Source organism: Heteronotia binoei, chromosome 8 (genome assembly GCF_032191835.1).
Source record: "Heteronotia binoei isolate CCM8104 ecotype False Entrance Well chromosome 8, APGP_CSIRO_Hbin_v1, whole genome shotgun sequence".
NCBI classification, from domain to species: Eukaryota; Metazoa; Chordata; class Lepidosauria; order Squamata; family Gekkonidae; genus Heteronotia; species Heteronotia binoei.
The window spans coordinates 48,993,941-49,004,218 of NC_083230.1; positions in this window are offsets into that span (position 1 = coordinate 48,993,941).

Sequence of the window (10,278 nt, forward strand, 5' to 3'; positions counted from 1 at the left end):
TACGTTGAACTTAATTGGCCTTAGTTCTCAGTAAACATGTTTAAGAATAGACTGTAAGTCAATGTGGGATAAGAAAAATATTTCCTTATGGATTGAAAAGGATAAGATCTCATAGAGCTACTTTGGACAATCAACTGAAATCAGAGTTTGTGAGTTACAACACATATTCCATTATAATTTATCTATGTGGTTTTTAATCTGTTACAGTTTTTAGAGACTGCAATAATTGTGAGCTGCCAATACTTCTGGGCTGTATTCAAATGCTACTGGGAGTTAAGATACAGCTGTTAGGCCAGTTGTAACTCAGAATCCATTCAAATACTATTTGATTTAAATTCTTTAGTATATTAGCCAGTGCTATTGACCTAAGGATATGTCTTGCATTTTTAGGGAGAATACACATCCTGAAGCAACTGAATTGGTAGGTATAAATTAAAGTGGTTAAATGTCTAAATTAGCCCATTTGTGTTTTCCATGTATGATGAAATTTGCTCAGTGTTCATGAAAAATTTCCTCTTTAAATGGAGAAATAGTCCCTTACTTTACAAGGCTGTAGTCTACTCCCAGTTAGTTCAGACTCACATAATTGCTCTCTCTCTCTGGATTAGGATTTGCATTTAGGGTCGCCAAGTCCTCTTGAAGCCCCAGCGGGGGACATTTGCGCACGTGCAATGAAATTACGTCACCCAGAAGTGACATCATCAAAATGGGGCCACTCTAGACGTTTCCGGAAAAACTCTATGGTTCTCCCAGATGCTCTAGCCCAGGGGTGGCCAACGGTAGCTCTAGATGTTTTTTGCCTACAACTCCCATCAGCCCCAGCCATAAACAAATCTTGAGCAACTGCACACAGTTAAAACAAAAACAGCTAAGACATCCTCCAAGAATGTATTTTATCCCAGTTCATTATGCAAGACTATATAACTGAAATATCTGTTTTTATCACGAATTCTATAAAAGTAGCTTCGAAGCTAAGAGGTGGTATTATGGTACCTCAGTCCAAGTGGTATACTGTAACAAGAAATTTTATAAGCAATGGCTTTCTGCACCTAATGCATGAAGCTCATGACAAAATAAAACAGAATTCCGCAAACAATTTGCTGTGATGGAAATGGTGACTGCACCCTCCATTATGACAACATTATGACAACATTTGAGACAGACAGAATGCTCCATCAGCCCTACTTGCCCAAGGTAAAGATCTTGAGATCTCTGTGAAGTACACAAAAGTAGGGAAATACAGGTGTAGCTTTTCTCCATTTCTTTGGGGCTTTGGGAGAAGCAGCTAAGCACAATTGCTTCTCTGCAAAAGTTAAACACAAAAGCAAAACATATCCTCCTTTCCCACATTTCACAGAGAACTAGAGAGTACAATTATAGTTTGCCTTCCTTCAAACTGGGAGGACTCTAGGGAGGTCAGCTATTGTTGGCAGCAACCACAAATAGCATCCAATTAATGAGTCCAGCAAAAACTGGTGGATCTATTAAATTATACCTTGATATCTGATAAACGTAAGAGCCCCGTGGCGCAAAGTGGTAAAGCTGCAGTACTGCAGTCTGGACTCTCTGCTCACGACCCCTTCAATTTGCCAAGGTGTGATGGGGCCGGATGCCATGATCTTAGTTTTTTTGATGTTGAGTTTCAAGCCTACTTTTGTGCTCTCCTCTTTCACCCTCAACAAGAGGGTCTTTAGGTCCTCCTCACTTTCTGCCATTAGAGTGATATCATCTGCATATATGAGGTTGCTGATGTTTTCCCTAGCAATCTTAATTCCGGTTTCTGCTTCATCCAGGCCAGCATTCCGCATGATGTACTCTGCATATAAATTAAATAAGCAGGGTGACAATATACATCCTTGTCAAACTTCTTTTCCTATTCTAAACCAATCAGTTGTTCCATATCCCGTTCTGACTGTTGCTTCTTGACCCTTATACAGGTTTCTCAGGAGACATACGAGGTAGTCTTAGTTCTCACGAATTCTACACTGACAACAGTCTACTCATTAGAGGCCCCAAATCCATGCGTACTCCATGTTATTGTACTCCTTCCCTATGTCCCCTACTCTAAAAAAAAAGTTAATTATAACAGTGAGCCAAAACAAGATTAATAGTACAGGTTATCTATTTATTTAAGGAGTTTCCATGCAGCTTGGCACTTACATTGCTTTATTTTAGACACATAGCCAAAATGTTTTTTGTCTACCGAGGCTTTTGAGTTCACCTTTTAAATATTTTTATAGTGTACTCTTAGTCTGAAAATTGTTAAACTCACTTTTACCTGTTCAAGTGTTGTTATTCTCTGACTGGGTTTTTTAAAGTCTGCATTTTAATTTATAACTTTGAATGTTTGTGTTTTGTTACATTGTAAACAGCCTCAGGCTGGTTCCCCAGGAGAAGCTGCATGGAAACTCCTTAAATAAATAACATAAGAACATAAGAGAAGCCATGTTGGATCAGGCCAACGGCCCATCAAGTCCAACACTCTGTGTCACACAGTGGCAAAAAATTTTATATACACACATACACTGTGGCTAATAGCCACTGATGGACCTGTGCTCCATATTTTTATCTAAACCCCTCTTGAAGGTGGCTATACTTGTGGCCGCCACCACCTCCTGTGGCAGTGAATTCCACATGTTAATCACCCTTTGGGTGAAGAAGTACTTCCTTTTATCCGTTTTAACCTTTCTGCTCAGCAATTTCATAACCTGTACTATTAGCCTTGTTTTGCCTCACTGTTATAATTAACTTTTTTTTTAGAATAGGGGACATAGGGAAGGAGTACAATAACATGGAGCAGGCATGGATTTGGGGCCTCTAATGCAGTGGTCCCAAACCTTTTTGACACCAGGGACCGGTTTGGCTGCTACTGCCGCCACCACAGCCCACCCTAGGATTGCCAAGTCCAATTCAAGAAATATCTGGGGACTTTGGGGGTGGAGCCAGGGGACTTTGGGGGTGGAGCCAGGAGCAAGGGTGTGACAAGCATAATTGAACTCCAAAGGGAGTTCTGGCCATCACACATAAAAGGGACCGCACACCTTTTAAATGCCATCCTTCCATAGGAAATAATGAAGGATAGGGGCACCTTCTTTTGGGGCTCACAGAATTGGACCCTCTGGTCCAATCTTTTTGAAACTTTGGGAAGAGGCACTGAATGCTATACTGAAAATTTGGTGCCTTTACCTCAAAAAACAGCCCCAGATACCCGCAGATCAATTCTCCATTATTTCCTATGGGAATAAGTCTCCATAGGGAATAATAGAGTTCCCAGCAGACATTTCCCTCCCTCCACCCGCTTTCTGATGACCCTGAAGCAGGGGGAGGGTCTCCAATCCGGGGATCCCCTGCCCCCAGCTGGGGCTTGGCAACCCTAATCCACCCCTTCCCCTCCCCTGTGAACAGAGGAGCCAGGAGGCTTGGAGACAGCCCTACCCACTTCTGCAGGGCCCCGGCTGATTCAATTGTTTGAAGAGCAGACTGGAGGAGGAAGAATTTTGCCCCCTCCCTCACTTGCGGAAGTGAATGCTATACCTTCAGCCTCCTTCAGCGCTATTCAAATAACTTAGAATCAGCCCGGTTCCTGCCAAAGCAGTAGAGCTGAGCCTCATCACCACCCCCCGCCCACGCGATCAGAGGGGCGATTCTAAGTTATTTGAATAGCATGCTGAAGGAGGCTTCATTTCCAGAAGTGAGGGAGAGGGCGAAACTCCTCCTCCAGCCTGCATTTCAAACAACTGAATCAACCGGGGCTCTGCTGAAGTGGGTAGGGGTGTCTCCAAGTCTCCTGGCTCCTCTGCTCTGGAGGAGGGGGGATGGAACACAGCGTGGTGCTAGGGAGGGGAGGTGGCGGACCATGGTGCCTCATGTGCGGGGGACACAGCACGACAACATGAAGGGCAAGTGGGGGGTGGCGAGGGGCGGAGGACAGGGAGTGGTTGCCCAGTTGCTAATAGGCCATGGCCCGGTAGTGAGCGATGGCCTGGAGGTTGGGGACCCCTGCTCTAATGAGTAGACCAGTGTTTCCCATTTGCAGTGCCATGGCCCGGTACCGGGTCACAAGAAGCCTCACTACTGGGTCACAAGAAAAGTCAAAGCTAGCCCCGCCCCCAGCAAAGCTAGCCCTGACCCGTCTCCGTGTTGTGCAGAAAGGAGCTGTGCTGCCTCTCCTTCCTTCTCTCCCACTCCCAGTGTTTGAGAGAAAAGCTAGCATCCACTGGCACTTAGACCCATGAAGTGTTCTTCAAGGTATGAGCTTTCATGTGCCTTGCAGTATGTTCTTTTGGGGAGATTTCCCTGGGAGGCCTAGGCAGCAAAGAAGGGTGTGTGTGTTTTTTTCAGCCGGGAGGGGCAGGGAGTGGGCATTCCAGTAGCTATTTTTTTTTTTTACCAAACAACCCCTGGGCAGATTTTTGCTGGCTAGGGTCATCTGATTGTGAGAAAGGCTTTTTTTTTCCTTTGCCCCCCTCCCTCCCTCCCTCCCTCCCTCCCTCCCTTCCTTCCTTCCTTCCTTCCTTCCTTCCTTCCTTCCTTCCATTTTTACTGGATGAAACTTTTCTGTTCACCATACTGTTGTTGCAGACATAGGAGCTCTGCCAATAAGTTGGCATCCCCATTGTAGCCAAGTGGCCTTTCTATGAGATTTCTGTGTGAGTGAGTGAGATTAAGAGGTGTGGGGCAGAAAGAGATTATTGGAGATTACTGCAGTATATCTCAACAGCACTGGAAGAGATGGTACTATGAACTTGGCATCATTTTACTGGTCCTGCTTTTAACAGCTGTCTGACACCAAAATTAAACTCCACCTGTAGATATTAAAAAGGATGAAAGTAGTTCACTTGCTAAGTATCTGCACAACAGGTTGCTTTTAAAGGCATGGGAAACACAGCCAGTAAAAAGCTGCAAGCCCCTCATAAATATCCTTTTTGGGATAACTGCAGAAAAGCTTGTATGAACGTCATATGAAATTAATTCATTAATTGCAATACAATTCTCTGCTACCTTTCACAGCAATTTCCCCATGTTCCAAACACCGAAAAGTATGAATAGCTGTCGAAAGATTTTCTTGAAACCAAGCAAGCTTGGTTGTAGCTTGAGGCAGGGTTCCAGTAGCAGCAGCTGAAGGAAGGGCCTCCTAAATATGTCAGCATATTTTGAGGTAGAGTAGCTGCCAGGGCCCAGTGTGGGTGGTACACAGTGCTGGCATTCCTGATGGCAATGGCACCAGCACTCCCAATTGCATACCCTGGCTAGTGCTGTTGAGGAAGGGATGTGTAAGGGTGCAGGCAATTGAACATGGGCATTAGGAGTGCTTGCAAGCTGGAGAAGAATACGCAAGCAGATAGGTGCATGCAGGTGTGGGAGTGAAAAGAGAGGACTGTCCACTTTCCACCCCCATTTTGGCTCAGTATGAGTGTCAGAGAGATTTTTCTGAAAATGAATTTACTTCCGAAGAAGAGGCAGGTTTGGGGGAGTGCTCTGGAAGTGACATCACAGGAAAGGTGGAGTTTTGGTTCAGTGTGCCCCGGAGGTGACATCACTTGGTCCTTGACACCACAGGAAATGACATAATTCCTGTCTCCCGGTTCCACCCCCAAAGCCTCCTGGCTCCACCCCCAAATTTTAGTGGGCCACAAAGGAGAAGTGTAAAAATAACCGGGCCACGGGAAAGAAAAGTTTGGGAAACCCTGGAGTAGACGATTGTCAGTGTAGCATTCATAAGAAGTAGGAGTCCTTACGTCTGTTTCAGTCAATGACTTTTCCTGTGAATGTCAGCTTTTCCAGGCAATGGAGGCACTATGGAGGAAGGGGTGAGGTTTTAAAAACTTCCTTCTATCAGATTCTTTAGAGGTTATCACAGTTATAAAACTCTCAAAGCCTACAATCTGGGTTTATCATAGTTGATTACCATTGCTCTTTCCCAATTTGATTCTCATGCTGTTCTTGCCAATGAAGATTACTTTGTCCACAGTTTTATTAGCCGCATCTAAGTTTTATCTGTAATTAAGCATAACTTACTTCTGTCTCTCTTTCTCTGTCTTCAGGTATTTTCTAAGGGTGAACTCCAAAAGCTGCTTTTGGATCAGGGTTTGGATCCCCTTGAGTATGAAATTCAATCTTAGTTCTGCCATTCAATAATAAAAACATTTGTGAACAGGTGTGTGAGTGCACATCACACATGGTATGGAACCATTATGTTGAAATATATTTTGAGGCCTGTAAAATGTAACGTCTGTATTTGATTTTTTTGTATATGTAAAATTCCAAGCCTGTTAAGTGAAATTTGTATTTCTTTCAATAAAATTGCAAATCTTTGATATAAAAGTATTCTTGCACTTACATGCAAACTGAATCACTTTAAATACATGTCTACAAGTAGGGAACCAACAAGGATTTGTGGGGTTCACTTCATTTTCTTCTGTATCCCCTGCCTCACATTCTTTCTCTACTCCTTCCAAATCCCATATCCTCTCCCCTTTCCCTGCTTCTTTCTCTTCTTCTCACCTTGTTTATACCACACCTTTCTTCCCAGTGGGGACACAAAACAGCTTATAGCAGGGGTGTCAAACATGCGTCCTTTATAAAGTTTTTATCTCTGTTCCCTAATCTTAAATAGGTACTGTATACACATGGCCTGGCCTGACATGGCCCAGCCCAACCTGACATGGCCTGGCCCAACAAGGCCTCCTTTATATCAGACCCAGCCCTCATAACAAATGAGTTCAACACCCCTGGCTTATAGCATCCTCATCTCCTCCATTTTATTCTCACAACAACCCTGTGAGGTAGATTAGGCTGAGCTTGAGTTCACTGGCCCAAGATCATCCAGCAAGCTTCCATGGCAGCTGCAAATCATAGCATGATACATTCTAACCATTACACCACACTAGCTGCCTGCTTTCTCTGTCCCTGAAAAAGATTGGGCAACTTGCAAAAGTCATGTGGTAGGTCATTCAGCTGCATTCTGCAGCAGTCACTGCCAGCCTGTACAAGTTGTATTGTGGCTGTCACTGGTCTCAGCTGAATTGTGTGGCATCAAGTTGTAGCAATTGCCATACCTGGGTGAATTGCACAAGTTGCATGGTAACGAATTGCCCAGTGGTTAGTGCTGGTCCTGGTCCATATGAGTCCTCTCTCCAGGGCAGGACAGAGGGGAGCAGGGGTAGGCTGTGAGGCCAAAATAGCTCTGGAAAAAGCCCCTACCTTTTACTGACAGAAACCAATGTTGGCAATATTGAGGTTGCCTTGCAGCTCTCACAATGGCCACTGGGATCTTAGATGGCATCTATTTCTTGAAGGTACAACTGCTACTTGTATTGATAATAGATTAAATCTGCCAGTGTGCATTTATTTTAGATTTCACATTAGGGTTGCCAAGTCCAATTCAAGAAATATCTGGGGACTTTGGGGGTGGAGCTAGGAGACTTTGGGGGCGGAGCCAGAAACAAGGGTGTGACAAGCATAATTGAACTCCAAGAGAGTTCTGGCCATCACATTTAAAGGGACAGCACACCTTTTTAAATGTCTTCCTTCCATAGGAAATAATGAAGGATAGGGGCACCTTCTTTTGGGGCTCATAGAATTGGACCCCTGGTCCAATCGTTTTGAAACTTGGGGGATACTTTGGGGAGAGGCACTAGATACTATATTGAAAATTTGGTGCCTCTACCTCAAAAAACAGTTCCCCCAGAGCCCCCGAAACCTCCAGAACAATTCCCCATTATACCCTATGAGAATCGATCTCCACATAGGGAATAATGAAGACGTCCCCCCCCCCCCATTTCTGGCGAGTCTGAAGCAGGGGATTGGCCTCTCTACTCACCAGTTGCTGTCAGCTTTTTCACAACACCACAGACACACCATTGAAGCCTTTCAAGCCAAGCCTCCGGAGGTGCAAAGGCACATGGTCCTCTGCAGGCTGGGCGGGGCTTCTCCTCCCCACCCCCCGCCAGCCAGCTGACTGGAGGCGGGAAGCAGCCTGGGAAAATGGAAGAAAGGCTGCTGGGATCGGGGCTGGGTGGGAAGGGCTGCCATTCCCCCCACCCCCGCTTTCCGGATTTTTGGCGAGCGGGGCGGGGAGGCTCCAAATCGGGGGGATTTGGGAAGCCTATTGCAGATCTTTTCTGAAAATCTGGGATTTGGGTTTGTAGAAAGATCTGTTTTGTGTAAACTCACACACAAAGCTGCCTTATACTGCATTGGACCATCAAGGACAGTGTTGTCTACTCAGACTGGCAGCAGCTTTCCAGGGTTTCAGGTTGAGGTCTTTCATGGCACCAATGTTCTGGTCCTTTTAACAGGAGTTGCCAAGTATTGAGCCTGAGGTTTTTTGCTTCCATTCAGCCTCAGCCCCTCCCAGTCCCTGGATTTAAGTATCCACAGATGGGGCCACATTGAGAAGTAGTTATACTGATGATGTCAAGCATATTGGAAGAAGGAAATTGACCTAGTCCTGCTGGTACCAATGAGTCAATGTTAGGGAGCAGTGTTCCAGCAGGAATTCTGGTTTGAACACTTTTCCCCCACAAGACCAGATCCTGTCCTCTTTATGCTACCTGTCAACTTTATTTTGATGTGCTTAGTATTAATGAGAGCATTCAGCTAAAGAGCTAAATTACACATCATTGCTGAAATTCAACTATTTAAAAGCAATGAAGTAGCAACTTTGTTACCCAGCTTTCACTGGGAATGGGAGATGCCAGTTAATTACATGTACCCATCAGTAGAGCTTTGTCAGTGTTGAGTTCCTTTAAGAACTAAACTGCTGAGTCAAGGTTATGCAACTAAAACTATACAGCTGTGATAGAAGTCACGAGAAGCACAGGTGTGGCCCATGTTACCAATCAGGCTTAGGATTGGGTGGCTGCACTATATCTGTGGTAGCATTAGCCACAGCACTTTTCCTTGGTTACATACCGTGCCTTGGCCTTGGGCGATGCTGTATGAATGACATATGTGAAGGAGAAACTCTGTTGAACTGTTTCTTGGAAGGAGTGACTAACTGACTGACTTGCTGGATTCATGTAATGTATTGGACTGACTTTTGACTTCTCTATTGGACTGTGATTTGGTGCTGCATATTGGAGGACTGCTATTCTGTGTATGACCATTGCCTGTTTTGACTGCCTCTTCCGTCTAACCCAAAATATATCTGTTAACTGGCTGTTGTGGAGTCTGTGTTTTTACCACAGTGTTCTGGAGTGCACCCAACTATCTACTCACTCAGGGGACCACACCTTCCTGCACATTCAAACTCTGTCATCGGTTATGGGCCCAGTGCGTAGGTCTCCTGGAGAGTAAGAGCGCTACGTGCCATCAGTTCCTGTGGTCTACTCGAGGTCTACTCGTGAGTAACAGCCATTTTTTGGGCGTGGCAGTTTTTTTTGTTTTTTACACAGGCAGAATGGAGTCCAGTATCCAAGTCTCCGGATTCCTCATCAAGAGGCTGAACGGGGAGAATTACTGCACCTGGTCGGAGAAGGTCACAATGATCCTCAAATATCATGGTTTGTGGGAGTACGTGACAAGTCCACCCAATATAGCTGTGTTAGACGCTGCTGATGACGCAGCTGTTATAGCAAAACACAGGAGTAATGAGGATAAAGCTTGCGCATTAATTGGTCTAACGTTGGAAGACAGCCAGCTTATCCACATAAAGTCCTCCAGCAGTGCAAAGTCTTGTTGGGACGCTTTAAAGTCTCTCTATGTCAGTGAGAGTGTGGGCTCCCACATATACTTAATGAAGAAACTCCTTAGTGCAAAATATGTGCCTGGTGGGGAAATGAACGTCCACCTAGAGTTTATGCAACGTACCTTGCAACAGTTACAGGAGAAGGAGGTGGTTTTTTCTGAGCAGCAGAAAGCCTACATAATCCTTTGCTCCCTGGATGCTAGTTATGATCAGTTTGTATCCTGTTTGGATATCTTGCCAAAAGCTGAGATAACTATGTCTAACATCGCTCAACGTTTGTTGAATGAGGACATGAGGAGAAGGAACACAGTTTTGTTCGGTGTGTCTCCAGCTCATTCAGCCAAGTCTCCCGCCCGGGAGGAATTTAAAGGGGCCGACAGTCATGCAGCAGCTGGGAAAACTTACTCAGTGAGGAGATGTTTTATATGTAACAGCCCTAATCATCTCAAACGGAGCTGTAAACGTTTCAAAGGGAAACAGTTTTCTGTACCTCCGGTGGGAGGCAGGCATGTGAACCTTGTTGTTAACTATTCTTCCTTCTGCAATCAGTTTTTAATTGACAGCGGCGCGACTGTTAATATACTGAC